This window comes from Pelodiscus sinensis, chromosome 2 (assembly GCF_052426305.1).
Source record: "Pelodiscus sinensis isolate ZL-2025 chromosome 2, ASM5242630v1, whole genome shotgun sequence".
In the NCBI taxonomy this organism is placed as follows: domain Eukaryota; kingdom Metazoa; phylum Chordata; order Testudines; family Trionychidae; genus Pelodiscus; species Pelodiscus sinensis.
This window is the reverse complement of record NC_143053.1, coordinates 4,316,121-4,331,238: the sequence shown is the minus strand read 5'-3', so window position 1 is coordinate 4,331,238 and position 15,118 is coordinate 4,316,121. Positions and strand designations below refer to the sequence as shown.

At 45.9% G+C, this 15,118-nt stretch overlaps 2 protein-coding genes across 3 annotated transcripts in view; both read right to left on the bottom strand.

Annotated features, from left to right (window-relative positions):
* The window catches only part of ZC3H3 (zinc finger CCCH-type containing 3), a 345,409-nt gene that overhangs the window by 250,320 nt on the left and 79,971 nt on the right, over window positions 1-15,118 (bottom strand). The window lies entirely within an intron of this gene.
* Window positions 1-15,118, bottom strand: part of LOC149525222 (uncharacterized) — a 52,145-nt gene that overhangs the window by 19,221 nt on the left and 17,806 nt on the right. Inside the window, exon 1 of the mRNA XM_089776140.1 lies at window positions 1-15,118. This exon is cut by the window's left edge and continues 19,221 nt beyond it; it is cut by the window's right edge and continues 17,806 nt beyond it. The gene's annotated coding sequence lies outside the window, so the exon portion shown is untranslated.

Genomic DNA, 15,118 nt, shown 5'->3' with positions numbered 1-15,118 from the left:
TCAAATACAACCTTTATTATTATAACAAGCGGGGGAGGAGGGTTCCCCTTCCTTCAGTGAATGATTATTAATGTGCTTCCAGGAACCCAGTCCATTTCTCTAAATGAGAACAGCGATGGCAGCCGAGGCAGAATGAAGCTTGATAAATGCCCCCCTTCCCCCACTCGCTCGGCAGGAGCTGCCAGGGTTCTCGTTCTAACAAGCGTCAGATGTAAGATGACTGGAATAACAAAGTATGAATTTTTATGAGTCTAATAAATCACTCTACTTTTCCTGCTCTTGATCGTTTTCACCAATTCAAACACTAGAAAAACCCCAGCTATAATCAAACAGGTTCATGGATCTTGCATTAGAGACTGGCCATGGGCAGGAGCACAGGGGGAGATCTCGCTCTTCTCCCTCCCCAATCTTTGGAAACAAATGAAAAACACTTGTCAGATGCAAAATTAATTTGCATTTATACTTTTTCCCTTTTTTATATAATGATGAGAAATTTTAATCCATTATAGATTCCCCCCCAAAAAACCTGCATATCAAATTGAAGGCCAAACTATTTTTTCTCCAGCCTTTAACTTCCCTAGCTATCCATTTAAAAGGCCCTGCGCAGACTCCTGCATCAGCAGAAAAACTTGTATAAACTCCTCTGAATGGAAGAAAACTTTGTAGTGGCTAAAACTGTCACATCACAAAAGGGCGGGTTTGTAGAGTTCTTTTCATTCTCCCCATCCCCTTTTGCAAATTTCTGAAGAAAACAATGAGGCTGTGGACTGGCTATGACAGTATATACAGAGAGTAACAAAAATGGGTTTCGTTTTGCCCCAAATTTGCTGGCAGCGTACACATGCAAACTAGGGATGTAAAATCCTGTTTAATTAGTTAACTTATTGAACAGGGGTGGGGCTGGAGCAGCCCCCATGCTGTGGGCAGGGACCACATGGGCTAGGAGTCAGCAACCTCGTGTGGGGCCAGAGGCGGTAGCTGAGGTTGGTGGGGAGGGGTGCCAACTCCCAGACCATGCAAGCTGAAAGCTGGCAGCCCCACAGGGCTGAAGCAGCTCTCCGACCACAGCAAGCTACAAGCAGAGGGCTGCTCCCAAGTAACAGTTAACTGTTACCCAGTAAACATCACCCTTTAAGTGTTAAAGGGTTGCCTGTTCACATCCCTAATGCAAAATCACTCAGCAGAGAAACAGACCTGAAAGGGACCTGGAGTCCAAACTTTAACTAGTACGATGCAAACAAACTCAGGTCTTGGCTCCTTGCCAAATAATTTTCAAAATATTCACTGCACACACTGAAAGAATGGGAGGGCACCAAAATAGAGAGAATAGTGTAATGCATCCGTAAGCATGACAGAAGGCATTCATCTATCTGTTAAGTAGCCTCTGGTACCTCGAGATCGAAGACAGGTTAGAACTGGAACATACAACTCCAGTGAACTTGGAAGCAAATCAAAAGGATCCTCTGAACAGGTACAATTCACCCAACACACCAGAGATCACACCGACTTGCAAGATCTTACGTGTGTGTGGCATATGGCCCAATCCCATTGCGAACAGGGAGAAGCAGAACTCCTGTAGTTTCATAGCTTTATGTGCCAAAGAAAGTTGGTCAAATTGGCTGGGAAACCTGTTTTTTGTCGTCATCATCTGCCTGCACCTTAATCCACCCAATCTGTTTTCCTGCACACTGCTTTTCATTTGCTTTTCCAGCACAGCACTGAATCAGGTAGGGAATTCATCTTTGACAAACATTTACCGATTATCAAATCACAACTGCAGCCACAGACAGGGGCAATAAGTCACTTTAAGCAGCCGTCCGTATTGCAGTCTGAAGAGTTTGGGCAGCTCTGTGATGACAAATAACTCCTGTCAAAACCGCATGTTCCCTTGCGCTCCGAATCTTTGTTCTCTGTTGTTCCACACTACCTGGTGTTTAATGACAACACTGTCAGACTAAGACGAAGCCTCTGCACTGCGGACTGTCAAAGCCCTATTAGAGAAAAGATTGAGACCCTACTCTTCTTAAACTCACTCAAGCAACACAACCCGCTAGTTTTTATAATTATTGTACGAGAGCCATCGATCGAGTGCTGACACCTAACCTAGCTGTATGAAATGGGAGTAGTTTGCTGGGTGACAGTTGCTATAGATTATTGTGGGTGGTTTTTTGTGGGTTTTTTTTTTTCTTTTCCCCTTTTATCCATTGCTCTACAAAGCTTAAAATGGATAAGAAGGAAGACCAAAAAGTATACGACTTCACTCATGGCCACTTTTCTATTCCAGCCTTCTACGCCCAAGTTGCTTCCGAAGACATTCAAAGTTGGGAATCTGAAGGACAAGCTAAGAAAGTGTGGAGTTCTCACCACTTCCACTAAGACAGTAGCAGAATTGCTGTAATGAGTGTCCAACATTTAGCTAGGGTTGACCCTGTTCTGGGCAGAGGCCGGACTAGATAACCTCCTGAGGTCTCTTTCAACCCTAATCATCTAGGATTCTGTACAACATCTTCATATCGGGGACGCTTTAGGGAGCTCTGGATTTGCAGGCAATGTGGAACTAACCCATATGGTCATCATAAAGAAGTCATAAAGACCAACACTGTCACCAAGGAGAGGAGGAGGAGGAATTGAATGATGTGACTGCTCCATTGTGAAGGAAGAAGAAATGAAATCCCTGCCCAATGAATTCTGTAAAGCTAGGAAGAGAATGTGCTGCTATCAAACATACACATGGGCTACGTCTAGCCTGGCATGATTTTCCGCAAATGCTTTTAACGGAAAAGTTTTTCTGTTAAAAGCATTTGCGGAAAAGCGTCCCGTGCCAATCTAGACACAGTTTTGTGCAAGAAAGCCCCGATCGCCATTTTCGCCATTGGGGCTTTTTTGCGCAAAACAGTTTTTAGCTGTCTATACTGGCCCTCTCGCACAAAAACATTTCCGGAAAAGGACTTTTGCCTGAACGGGAATGTCAAAGCATTTGTGCAAGAAGCACTGATTTTGGACAGTAGAACATCAGTGCTTTTGTGCAAAATCAAGCGGCCAGCGTAGACAGCTGGCAAGTTTTTGCGCAAAAGCACTTGCTTTTGCGGAAAAACTTGCCAGTCTAGACACAGCCATGGTGCACAAAGAAAGAATAAACACTGATGGAAAAAGATCAAGTGAAGGAAGCCTGAAAAATAATGTTCCAGACTCAAAAAGGTCAGAGGAGGGCAGGCTGGTGGAGAAGGGGATACAGGAATCAAACCCGCATTGTGCCTCTGCAGAGGTAGCCCCAGAGCAAGTCGAGGGTTGTTACTTCCAACCGGTTTAAACCCTGCCTTATACAATGTGCAGCAAAAGCTAAAGCCACTACCTCAGCATCTCAGTTGGTGATGCTGTAACAGTCACATCCACCAGTCTTCACAGGGGCTGTGTCTGCACTAGCAGCCTTTTGGAGACACTCCCACTCCCATCAGTGGTAGCATTTGTGTATCTGGGTGCTCCCATTTCCCCTGTGCTCTCTGCTCAAAGCATATCTACATGAGTTGGTGGTCAACTGAGACACTCCTCCAGTGCTCACCACTGCTTCCAGCCAGGGATCTGCACTGGGGAAGATTGGTCAGAAAAACAGAGCGTAAGCAAGGCTAATGCGAACATACGAATGACCATACTGGGTCAAGACAAATAATTCATCTACCCAGAAGCCAATGTGATGGCATGGCCATGCCAGATATGAACGGAACAGGGTAGAATGCAGCACTAGGTGTGAAACAAGGAGAATGGCGAGATTTTCATTTTAAACATAAACCTTCAGACTTTCAACCAGACAGCTATCAGCCTCGGCTGCAATCAACACCATTCAGAGACAGAGGCTCCCCCCACAGTGGAAACTGCCTCAGCCAAAAAGGCACTGCTAGAGCCGACACCAACAAGGTTCACTCCAATCTTTACCACACTTCAAAGGCCTTTTGCACTCTGCTTTCCCATCTGAAAATTCAGGGCAACATCTAGGATCCAGATACTGCCAGGATTTAATTTCATTTTAATTGCTTGTTAACTGTGCCTGCTTCTATTCCTGAGAACTAAATTTTGGTTTGGCAATGTACAGAAACAAACCCTTCAGCAGAATGAAAATGTCTAGTCCAATATGAACTCTCCACTTAGGTCTGCAGAGATGCACTGAATTCTCAGTCGTATAAAGGAAATTCAAATCAGGGGTGGTGGGGGCGGAAAGCTACTTTGAAACAATGAAAACAGAAATAAGGAAAGAATTTCACTGAGGGAACCTGCAAGCTTTGGAACACTGAAGCAGACTCGGCAGCTTATATCCCCTCTACTCCAAGTGCAGGCCAAGATGGATGATTTGTAAAATAACTGTGCTCTCCTACAGCAATGTATACGGTGATAAGTCACTGCGGTGCTAGGATCCAGCCAATCCATAAGCCAGGAATGGGACTAGTGATTCTCAGTCAAGGTATAAAAGCCTCACACATGCAGCAGCAGCCCAGTCCGCTCAGTGTCACTGCAGGGCTTGGAACTTCCTCCTGTCTGATAGTGGCAACAGTTTCCCCAGCCTTAGCTTGCTCCAGCCCTGCTCTTGCTCCCACTCTATTCTAAGTCCTGTTCCAACCCTGCTCTCACTCTGGCTTCACCCTATTGTGCACTGGATTCCTGATTCCAATTCTGACCATCGGCTCCAACCACTAGGCCCCGCCATCCCTTTAAAAGCTTCTGACACAATGGGAGCAAGGACCCCATCTTCACTTGAACTCAACAGCCTTCTGCATATAACTCCCAATGAAGCATGCGGGGTAGCGTGACAGGACAAGCTGCCACTTGGTGACATAGAAAAGACCTCAGGAGAAAACCAGCCAATGCTTTGTGAATAAATCTGGTCTTGTTTTCCCAGCGTGTGTGTTGCTAGGGCCCTGACAATGTCGCTTTGGAAGAAGAATCGGTAAGAGCTGCCCTCCCCTGCAACATGACGATGGAAGGTTCCCATTTTCGAGGGAGTTGATCAAAGTGTGACCTTTTACCTGAAAATAGGAGGTCTGAGCTTGTGGGGGCAGGGAGGTTGGTCTGAAAGAGAGCATCAAAGAAGTAAGCCACTTAGGGCTCTGTCTGAGCTACTTTGGTGGGGGAAGAACAAAGACCTGGCTGTATCTCACCTTACAATTCCTGAACATGCTGGGGAAAAGGCGATAAAATACTGATGGTTCCTAGTTGGAGAAACCTAGTTGGAGAGGTGACGACTCAGAGAAGCCAAAGGGAGACCAGGTAGAGGCCCCAAAGAGTTTGTACCTCTCAGTAACGGCTCTGAAATGCCAACAAAGCCCTTCTGCGGGGAACAAAGGAAGAAACCCCATTGTATTGTGTGTCTGTCTTTGGGGTGCATTATCCAGAGTTTTACACTTCACTCTTGGGATCGCTGACATGTGGCGGTTGTTGTGACATTTTAATAAACACCATGGTTTTCAAAAAGTTCTCCCATCTCTTGGCTTCACAGTGCCCACCAGTGCAGCAATGGACTAGAGTCATCATGGCTCTTCGCTTCAGCAGGGTTGAGCATCCAGGCAAAATGGATCCCAAAGCTAAAAAGTGCTGGCTTGAAAAACCACAAAACTTTAATTCAACAAGAGAAAAATGATTCACACAGATGCCAGCAGGCACTCTGCCATTTCACGGCCTCCGATTGAAGATGAATCCAGCGCCACAAAAGACCAAAATGCAGAATTTAATGTAGCAGGTCACAGCTCAGTGCAGCTTGCATGCATCACAGCCTGGCCTAGGTACATCAGCCTCAGATTTCTGCATCTCTCCCCCGTGCAGTGTAGTTGTAGCCTTTTTGGTCCCAAGATATCCAAGAGACAAAGTGGGAGGTGTGTAATATCTTTTATTGGACCAACTTCTGTTGATGAGAGTGATGAGTTTACATAGAGCTAAAGAAGAGCTCTGTAAGCACGAAAGCATGTCTTTCTCTCACCAACCAAAGTTGGTCCAATAAAAGATATCGCCTCACCCACTTAGTCACTCACTCCCATAGTCAGTTCATTTTACTTCCTCCACACTGGAGATGATCCCAGATTCATTTAACTGGATTAAATCCAGGATTTTAGGGTTCTGGTTTCACTGCAGTGTTACATGCTGCAATGCTGGGTGTTTCACAAGAACTATACACTCTGGTTGTATTTACTTCTCTTTCCCTCTATAAAAATCATGCATAACATCAGGTTAAACTTATTTTTAAAATCAATGTCCTTACTTACCTATACCAGATAATGTCCACTTCAGATTACTAAAAGTGAAAATTGTCTTCACCTAAATTAACAGCCAAGATCAGTGCACGTGGCTTACTTTTTGTATTTCACTGTTTGGACAGTACAAATGGACTAGTCACTTTCATACCTAGTTCCTCCCACAGGAGGGCTTTCTCTAGGCTAAGAAAATAAGGACCCACAATTCCACAACCACTGCAGCTCCATGTTCGCCACGCAAACTAGAGGACCAGAGGCAGGAACACCTGATCCCTGTCATGCTACAAACCGCACTGGACAATTACAAGAAACTTGCTGGTGCAGACAATGCCATGCATGATGGGTGGTGCTGAACAGGAAACACTGCAGGTGTCAAGGTTTGAATGAAATCAGAGCTCTCTTTGGAACAGAACTACATCATGAGAGCACTTACTGAGCCTCGGGGCTGTCAAATTCTGTTTGAAGAATTTACATTGTGGCCTTTGCAATATTGTAACTGTTCTGTGTTGAAAATAAGACCACTGGACTGCAGCCACACAAGAAAACAATCTTCACTGATAACCGCGCCTGCTCAGCTGAGCCATCCGTTATTAAAAAAGGAAAACTAAATGAGCACTGTGCAACTAGTATAAAAGACTCCTTGTGCACTTACCTTCGAGCCTAACCTCTTCAAGCTACACACACTAGCATAATACTACAAAGAGGACAAGCATCTGGTCCAACTGTCTACTTGGTGGCTTCTAGGAAACCAATGCTAAGTTTGAGATGCAACAAGAAGTCAAGATCAAGCCAAAAAGTCTGCTGGTAACCAATTAACACCCCAGCCTGCCTGAGCCTGATAACGAAGCATGCATGAGCGAGCAGAATGAAGGGGAAAGTTTCCCTTTCCAACAGACAGTGAATGTTGTTTTATCCAAGGAGACAATAATCCAATCTTACAATACAATTGAGAGCACTTTGTGTTTAAGCTTAAATCCACACGGTCCAATCCCGTGGCTCTTTTCCATCTTTCTTGACAACATGCTCTGAAGGGAGCGGTTCTTGTTCTGCAACTGAAACACCATGCTGGTTCTGCCTCCAATAAACACCTAATTTTCTAAACCATGAGTGACAGGAGAACAGAATGCTCCCCTTATCCCTTTCTCAGGATTACCAAATGAAGTCAGTGTGGGGAAGGAAGAGTGCAGCGAGAAATCTCACTTATCTTGCCTCCAAATTTGACAAGCAATTCTAGACACTGGTGGTAATATTTGATAAATTCTCATTTTCCCTTCTAGGCTGTCAGGTAATCTTTTTATTGACAGTGCTACTGGAGTTTTTCTGTAGTCTCAGGGAAAAGGTTCACATTCCTGCTTGTTATTAAATCAAATACACATTTCTATTGGAGAAACAACTACCATCCACCCACCTAGAAAAAAACCCCCAAAAGCCATGGATATCAACTTCCTACTGTACAGTTAAAAATTACACTCACTGCACACACTTCATATAGAGAGCACATAGTACAATGGGGCCCTGGTCTGCCATTCAGACCTCATCTATATTTGGTGCTACCATAGTACAAATTGTAAATTGCAGGGACAGACTCTCTCATTCTCAATCTGCTTTTCAATTACCTAAGCAATGGGGCTTCTGAGACGTAGTGGGGGTGCTGTCTGCTCTGTAACCCGGTGCCCCCCTGCGTTGTGATGTGTGATTCCCACGGATTCATCCACATGTTGTGATGTGGCGTCAGTATCTTGCTGATTGCTGTGCTTGGGCTGCGGATGACCCCTACTGGCCTCTGCCTGTGAGCGCTGCCCAGTAGGTGGGCTGCCTAAGTCAGTAGACAAAGACCCAACCAGTCAGACCAGTTGAGGGCAGCGAGGGAACTAAGGAAGTGAGTGTTCGGCGGAAGGGGCACTGCTGGCTGGAAAACATGAAGGGAACAACCTAACCGGAGGACTGAGGGTATAACGGGGGGGAGGTGCGATGGACCCCCTAACCTCAGGGGTCTGACGCATCCTGGCCTTGACTCCTATAACCACATCACGTCTGTGCTGTGCTGTATCCTGAAGAAGTAATAAACCTTCTCTGTTCCACTGGCTGGAGGAGTCTGTTCTTGCTGCTATGGAGCTGCAGGATCGGGGGACACCGACGTGCCGCCACAGCTTCCAACACTTCTTGGGGGGGAGAGGGGGAGAGAAGATTCCACAGTTAATATGGCAGGAACATCTTCTGTTAGTTAATGTTTCCCTATTGTTCTTAAATGCACCTACTTAAGGACTCCAAGGGTGCTGTGCAGCATGATGGAGCAGATCCCTTGAGTGGCAGAGCCATCCACGAATGTCCATTTCCATCTCTAGTCCAGCACATCTAAGCAATCCCCCACCCCCAATAAATGCACAGTTCCCCCAAATCTCTGGAATATCAACAGGCAAAGTTCTGTTTAATGAGCACTCTATTAGGAGAAAGGAGGCGCGCGCGCACACACACACACACACACACACACACACACACACACACACACACACACACACACACACACACACACACACACACACACACACACACACACACACACACACACACACACACACACACACACACACCTGCACAGGATGGCTGCTGATGAAAACAGTATGTTTATAATGGACGGGCTGGAGAAAATTGCTGCAGACAAAAGGTACAACTGACTGTTAAATCAATTAACTCTGCCCAGGTGTAATGAAGAATCAAAACTTTCCTTCTCTTAAACCTAAAGCGGCAGACCTCAAGGGAAGGCTTTGCCGCAATAATCTGAGAATTACCGGAGTACCTGAAAGAGCCGAAAAAGGTAACTCCCCAGCATTTGTTTCCCAGCTCCTTTTGCAAGTGCTCAGCCTGACAGATGATTTGACAGTTGAATCTGAGATCCCTGGCTCCTAAGCCAGACTCAAATGCCAAACTTACCCCCGGATGATCAAATTTCTCAACTTTACTATAAAAGAAAATACAATGCAGCTAATTTATGGGGGAAACATTTTAGGGGATGCACACAAAGAGTAATGATTTTTCAACATTTTGCAAAGGATATGGTTCCATTACAAGAGCAAGGGAATTTATCAAACCGCGAGGGCTCAGATAAAAAGTATGCTGCCTGTCTGTTTCTTCTCAAGATTAGTATAGAAAAACAGAACTTTTTTTAAGCAGCCTGCAGTGAGTTGAGCACGCGTTGGTTTGTTTGAGGCTAAGTTTACTTACATTTCCGTATGTCTCTGCCTTATTCATGCTCATGACTTATCCAGCTACTGGGACTTGTTTGAGTTCTCTCTCCTGCTCCAAGGTGATACTTACTAACTTCTGGAACACGTAGGTCAATTCTCATCAAATAGCTGTATATGACGTACTCCAGGAGTGTAGCTAAGGGAACACCTCATCCCAAGCTGATCTCATGGGAGAGAACTGACTTTGGAAAGGATTTAAACTATAAATTAGCAACATTAGGTTCCTATGCTCCTATTTCTGTTGGAGAATTAATGAAAGATTTGATTCCTGGGTAGGAATCATTTGTCTGTGGGTGAAAAGGACTCAGCGCCCATCCATACTAGGCAAACCATCTACACTTGGTGCTGTCCCCTGTTTCTCTGTAGAACTTTGAGCTTGAATATCACAGGTTTAAAATTGGTGACAGTGGGAGAGCTGACTGTGCCACACATCTAGCCGGGGATCTTCAACGCCCACCAGCTTGACACCCATGTGCTAGAAGAGCAAGAGCCCTGTAAGAGATTGTGGAAACTGCACAGGCGCCCAACACGGTATTTGTACTCCTATGGGCTAACAGAGCAGAGAAGGCTAATGCAGGTTGCTGAACAAGTGAACAGTGATTTTTGCCCTCCCCATCACCTCCTACTTCCTCCCTCTTGCCTATCCCCTGGCCTTCCTCTCCCCCTCCTCCATTCCCCAATCTCCTTCCCTTGGCTGCCCCAGCCCCTCTTGCCCTTAATCCTCCCACACATCATCTTCAGATCCTTCTATAAGCTCAAATGCCAAGCACATGAAACAAAGAACGATGTTAATATAGAAGAGTCACTTGTTCAACTGGATTGTTTGTTATAGTCTCTGGGGCAGCGATTTATAACTTGTGGGAGCCATTTGATTTCTCCCGTTAGCTATGTCTAGCTCCAGGATGTCCAACCAGTTCTGAAGCAGCAGCCACTGTAGTTGGATTGGTTGGACTACAATGGCTACTGGTATAGCAAACTAGCCACACTCAGCCAGCCAAATAGCCACATATGGCCGGTGGCTAGCATGTTGAACACCACGGGTCTAGTTAACACAAGTAAAAAAGCCAAATGTTTGGTTGCAAACTAAAAGGGGAAGGGGCTACTCTTCACTTTTATCAGACTTCATTTTATATTTTTTTATTAAAAAAGAAATTAGCTGAAGACAAAACCTCACCAGATGCCCAAAAAGCCACAGTTGAGGAAGAAGGCTGTGCCAGTAAAAAAAAAAAAAAAGCCCACCTTTTAGAGGAAAAGGGAAGGCAACTATAAAAATATATATATACAACAAATGGAAGAAAAGGGGAATTGACAGTAATGAACATAAAGCAGACATTAGGAACTGTAGAAAACTGATAAAGGAAGCTAAGAAGCACAAGGAGAAATGTATCGACAGTTAAGGACAATAAGGATTTTTTTAAAAAATATATCAGGAACAAGAAGAATCCTAACAATGGCAGAATTATCAATAATAATGCAGAAAAGGCAGAACTGGTCAATAAATATTTGTGTTATATTTGGGGAAGGCACAGATGACAGTCACATATATATCACTTGCCATTGCACTGGTATCTCTGGAGGTGGTTAAACAAAAAACTACTACAGCTAAAAATACTGAAATCAGCTGATCCAGATAACTTGCATCCAAGAGTTTAAAAAGAACTGGCTAAGGGTGTTTGATACAGTGACTGTGACGGGGCAGCTGAACCCCATGCCAGCATCATGGGCCCGCCCTGCGCTCCACGCACACCAATCCATCATACATGGGAAAGCGGGTGTGAAGCCACCCACCTGCGCCACTTGCTTAGCGGCCGCGGCTCAGTTGGGCCACAGCAGTGGCTGGGAGGCAGAGAAGCAGCCAGCGGTGGAAGCCAGGAGATGTGCAGCAGGGCCGAGGGCCGAACTAGAGGACGGCGTGCGGGGTTATGTGAGGACAGAGGGGAGGGGTCAGGAAGGACGACACCCAGTGGAAACTATAAAACAGGGAGCGGCTGGAGTGAGCAGGGGAGAATGGCGGATGGAGGATAGGTTAGCCAAGGACACCGAGGCGAAGGAGACACACAGAGAGGAGTCGCCTGGACCTGACGGGGGTAGGAAGTAGCCCAGGGCTGGGCGCCTGAATTATAAGCCCGAGGTCTGGTGCGTTGCGGCCGGAGACTCACCATTCGGACCAAACTGAGTGGATATTGGTCCTTAGGGCCCTGGGCTGGGACCCGTGAGAGGGGGCAGGCCCGGGTCCCCCTACCCTCTCTCGTGAGCAGTTCTCACAGGCGGGAGATACCTCTGCTTGCTGAGCCAGATTGGCCCCAAGGGGTGGTGACTCTTTAGACAAGGATCAAAGGATTGTGAGTGTAGGTGGTGTGACGTAGTGGGGGTACTTGCTGGGCTGTGGTGACCCCTGCTGTCTGGAGCAAGACCCAGCAGGGAAAACCTCACTATGCAAAGGTAGTGCCAAACTTGTTGAACCAGTGGCCAGACACCCCCCATGGAGAGGAACAAAGGAAGGTGGAATGCTGCCCTGACTGGGGGTCAGGGCTGGAAGGGAATTTAGTTAGTTACTGTCTGAGAGCATGGAGGAGAGCCTAGGGGAAGGGGCTGGAGTTTAGGGGCCCAGTCTCCCCCATCTCAAGGGGGGCTGAGGCATCCTAGCCCAGCTCTGTGACCAGATTCCATCTGTGCTGTGCTGTATCCTGGAGAGGCAATAAACTTCCTCTATTCCACCGGCTGGTGCAGTCTGTTTGTGCCATTTCGGGGTGCAGGAGACGGGGGACCCCCAACGCGCCGTCACAGGTGGCACCGAGCAAGGGAGAGGGGGTTGGACTAGGCGAGCAAGGGGTTACACCGACCATTCATTTAATTTTAATACGTCTTGGAGCAGAGGTCACTGGAAGAAATCTAATACGCCAACTTTAAAAAACTGTAAATTGTATGACCTGGATAATTATTAGGGATGTTAAAATTCAGGTTATTTGGTAAATGTGTAAATGTTTTCAGTGGTTAAACATTTGCAAGTTGGGGGAAGAAAGGGGGAGGAGGGAGCTCCCTTTTAAGCCGGCCTTTTAAGTAGTGCAGGGAGGCGGGCAGCTACTAGGAGCCGGTGCTCACAGGAAGCCTGTGGCATGTTTACCCAGTAACTGGTTAAGTGGACTTGTCCAAACCCTGATAGAGAGCTGGCCCTGGCCAGAGCAGCCCCCCGCCAGCTCCTTTGCCTTCCCCCGAATGCTGGTGTTTCCAGTATCTCCTGCCACCTGAAACATCTTGCATTTTTTCTGATTGAATCATCTTTATTTTTTAACCAGAATTGTCAAGTTCTGGAATGATCTCCCCAAAGGAGCTGAGAGGGCAAATGACTTTATTAGTTTTCAGAGAGATGTGGATGTATTTATGAGTGCAATTGTATGATGGGGGTGCTTGTGATGGTGAGGAAAGGGTTAAATAGTCTTGGGAGTACCTTCCAGTTTATGCCTTACGTTCCTAAAGCTCACTGTTCAGGGTCTGGAAGGGACCTTAAAATGTATTCTGAGAGAGGTGTGGGTTTGTTTGTTTCATTTCCTTCCTCTGAAGCTCCCTCCTTCCATAGAATCATAGAGCTGGAAGAGACCTCGGGAGGTCATCAAGTCCAGCCCCCTGCCCACAGCAGGACCAATCCCAACTAAATCAACCCAGCCAGGACTTTGTCAAGCTAAGACTTAAAAACCTCTAGGGAAAGAGATTCCATCATCTCCCTAGGTAACCCATTCCAGTACTTCACCTCCTAGGGAAATCGTTTTTCCTAATACCCAACCTAGAGCTCCCCCACTGTAACTTGGTATCATTGCTCCTGTGTAAAGTAATGCACATTGGAAAAAATAACCCCCACTATATGTACAGTATAATGGGGGCTAATTTAGCTACAACAAATCAGGAAAGAGATCTTGGAGTTATCGTGGATAGTTCTCTGAAAACTTCCACACAGTGTGCAGCGGCGGTCGAAAAGGCAAATAGGATGTTAGGAATTATTAAGAAAGGGATAGAAAGTAAGACAGAATATCTTACTGCCCCTGTATAAAACTATGCTACGCCCACATCTTGAATACTGTGTACAGATGTGGTCTCCTCACCGCAAAAAAGATATTTTGGCCTTGGAAAGGGTTCAGAAAAGGGCAACTAAAATGATTAGGGGTTTGGAACAGGTCCCATATGAAGAGAGGTTAAGGCGACTGGGGCTCTTCAGTTTAGAAAAGAGGAGACTGAGGGGGGATATGATAGAGGTCTATAAAATCATGAGTGGTGTGGAGAGGGCTGATAAAGAAAAGTTATTTATTAGTTCCCATAATAGAAGAACTAGAGGACAGCAAATGAAATTAATGGGTAGCAGGTTTAAAACTAATAAAAGAAAGTTCTTCTTCACACAGCGTGTAGTCAACCTATGGAACTCCTTGCCAGAGGAGGCTGTGAAGGCTAGGACTATAATGGAGTTTAAAGAGAAGCTAGATAATTTCATGGAGATTAGGTCCATAAAAGGCTATTAGCCAGGGGATAGAAATGGTGTCCCTGGCCTCTCTTTGTGGCTGGAGATGGATGGCACGAGACAAATTGCTTAATCATTGTCTTTGGTCCACCCCGTCTGGGGCACCTGGTGCTGGCCACTGTCAGCAGACAGGCTACTGGGCTAGATGGACCTTTGGTCTGACCCAGTGCAGCCATTCTTATGTTATGTTCTTATGTTCTCTTTGTTCTGCCATCCCTCACCACTGAGAACAGCCTCTCTCCATCATCTTTAGAATCTCCCTTCAGGAAGTTGAAGGCTGCTACCAAGTCCCCCCCCCCCCCTTCTCTTCTGCAGACTAAACAAACCCAAATCCCTCAGCCTCTCCTTGTAGGTCATGTGCTCCAGCCCCCTCATCATTTTGGTTGCCCTCCTGTGGACTCTCTACTTTCTATAGTGGGGGACCCAAACCTGGACAATACTCCAGGTGTGGCCTCACCAGAGCCGAATAAAGGGGAATAATCACTTCTCTAGATCTGCTGGCAATGCTCCTCCTAATGCACCTTAATATTCCATTCACTTTCTTGGCTACTAGGGCACACTATTGACTCATATCCAGCTTCTCATCCACTATAATCCCCAGGTCCTTTTCTGCAGAACTGTTACCTAGCCAGTCAGTCCCCAACCTATAACCATGTTTACATTCCAGACAGGGAATGTAATGGAAAGTCCCATTAAGACCATCCCAGCCTCCCACAAGACCCTTTCCATGTCACAACTACTTATCTTCCTTTTCTTCAAAGGATGTATAACATTATTGTTACAACCAACACGCCCTTTTATATAGTGTCCACATCACACTCTGGCGGGAGTATCAAATGCTATCACTCACATCAATGTTGGTCCTACGTTTTATGTCATATAGGAAAAAATGTTAAAGCCGTAACACCAATCACCACCTTCAAGTTACAATTCTGTTATAAAATAACTTCCTGCTACCACCACAAAGCAAGTTCTGCAGGCTCCCATTTCCTTCCTCCAGATCATCTAGCCTCATGGTTCACAACATTTTGCTTCTTATATCTCCTCTCAGAGTTCATTAGTTCCCCGGCCTTAAATATCCCTAAAGAGAGAACATTCAGAGCCACCTCTCTAGTGTCAGCTTTCGGCATTTG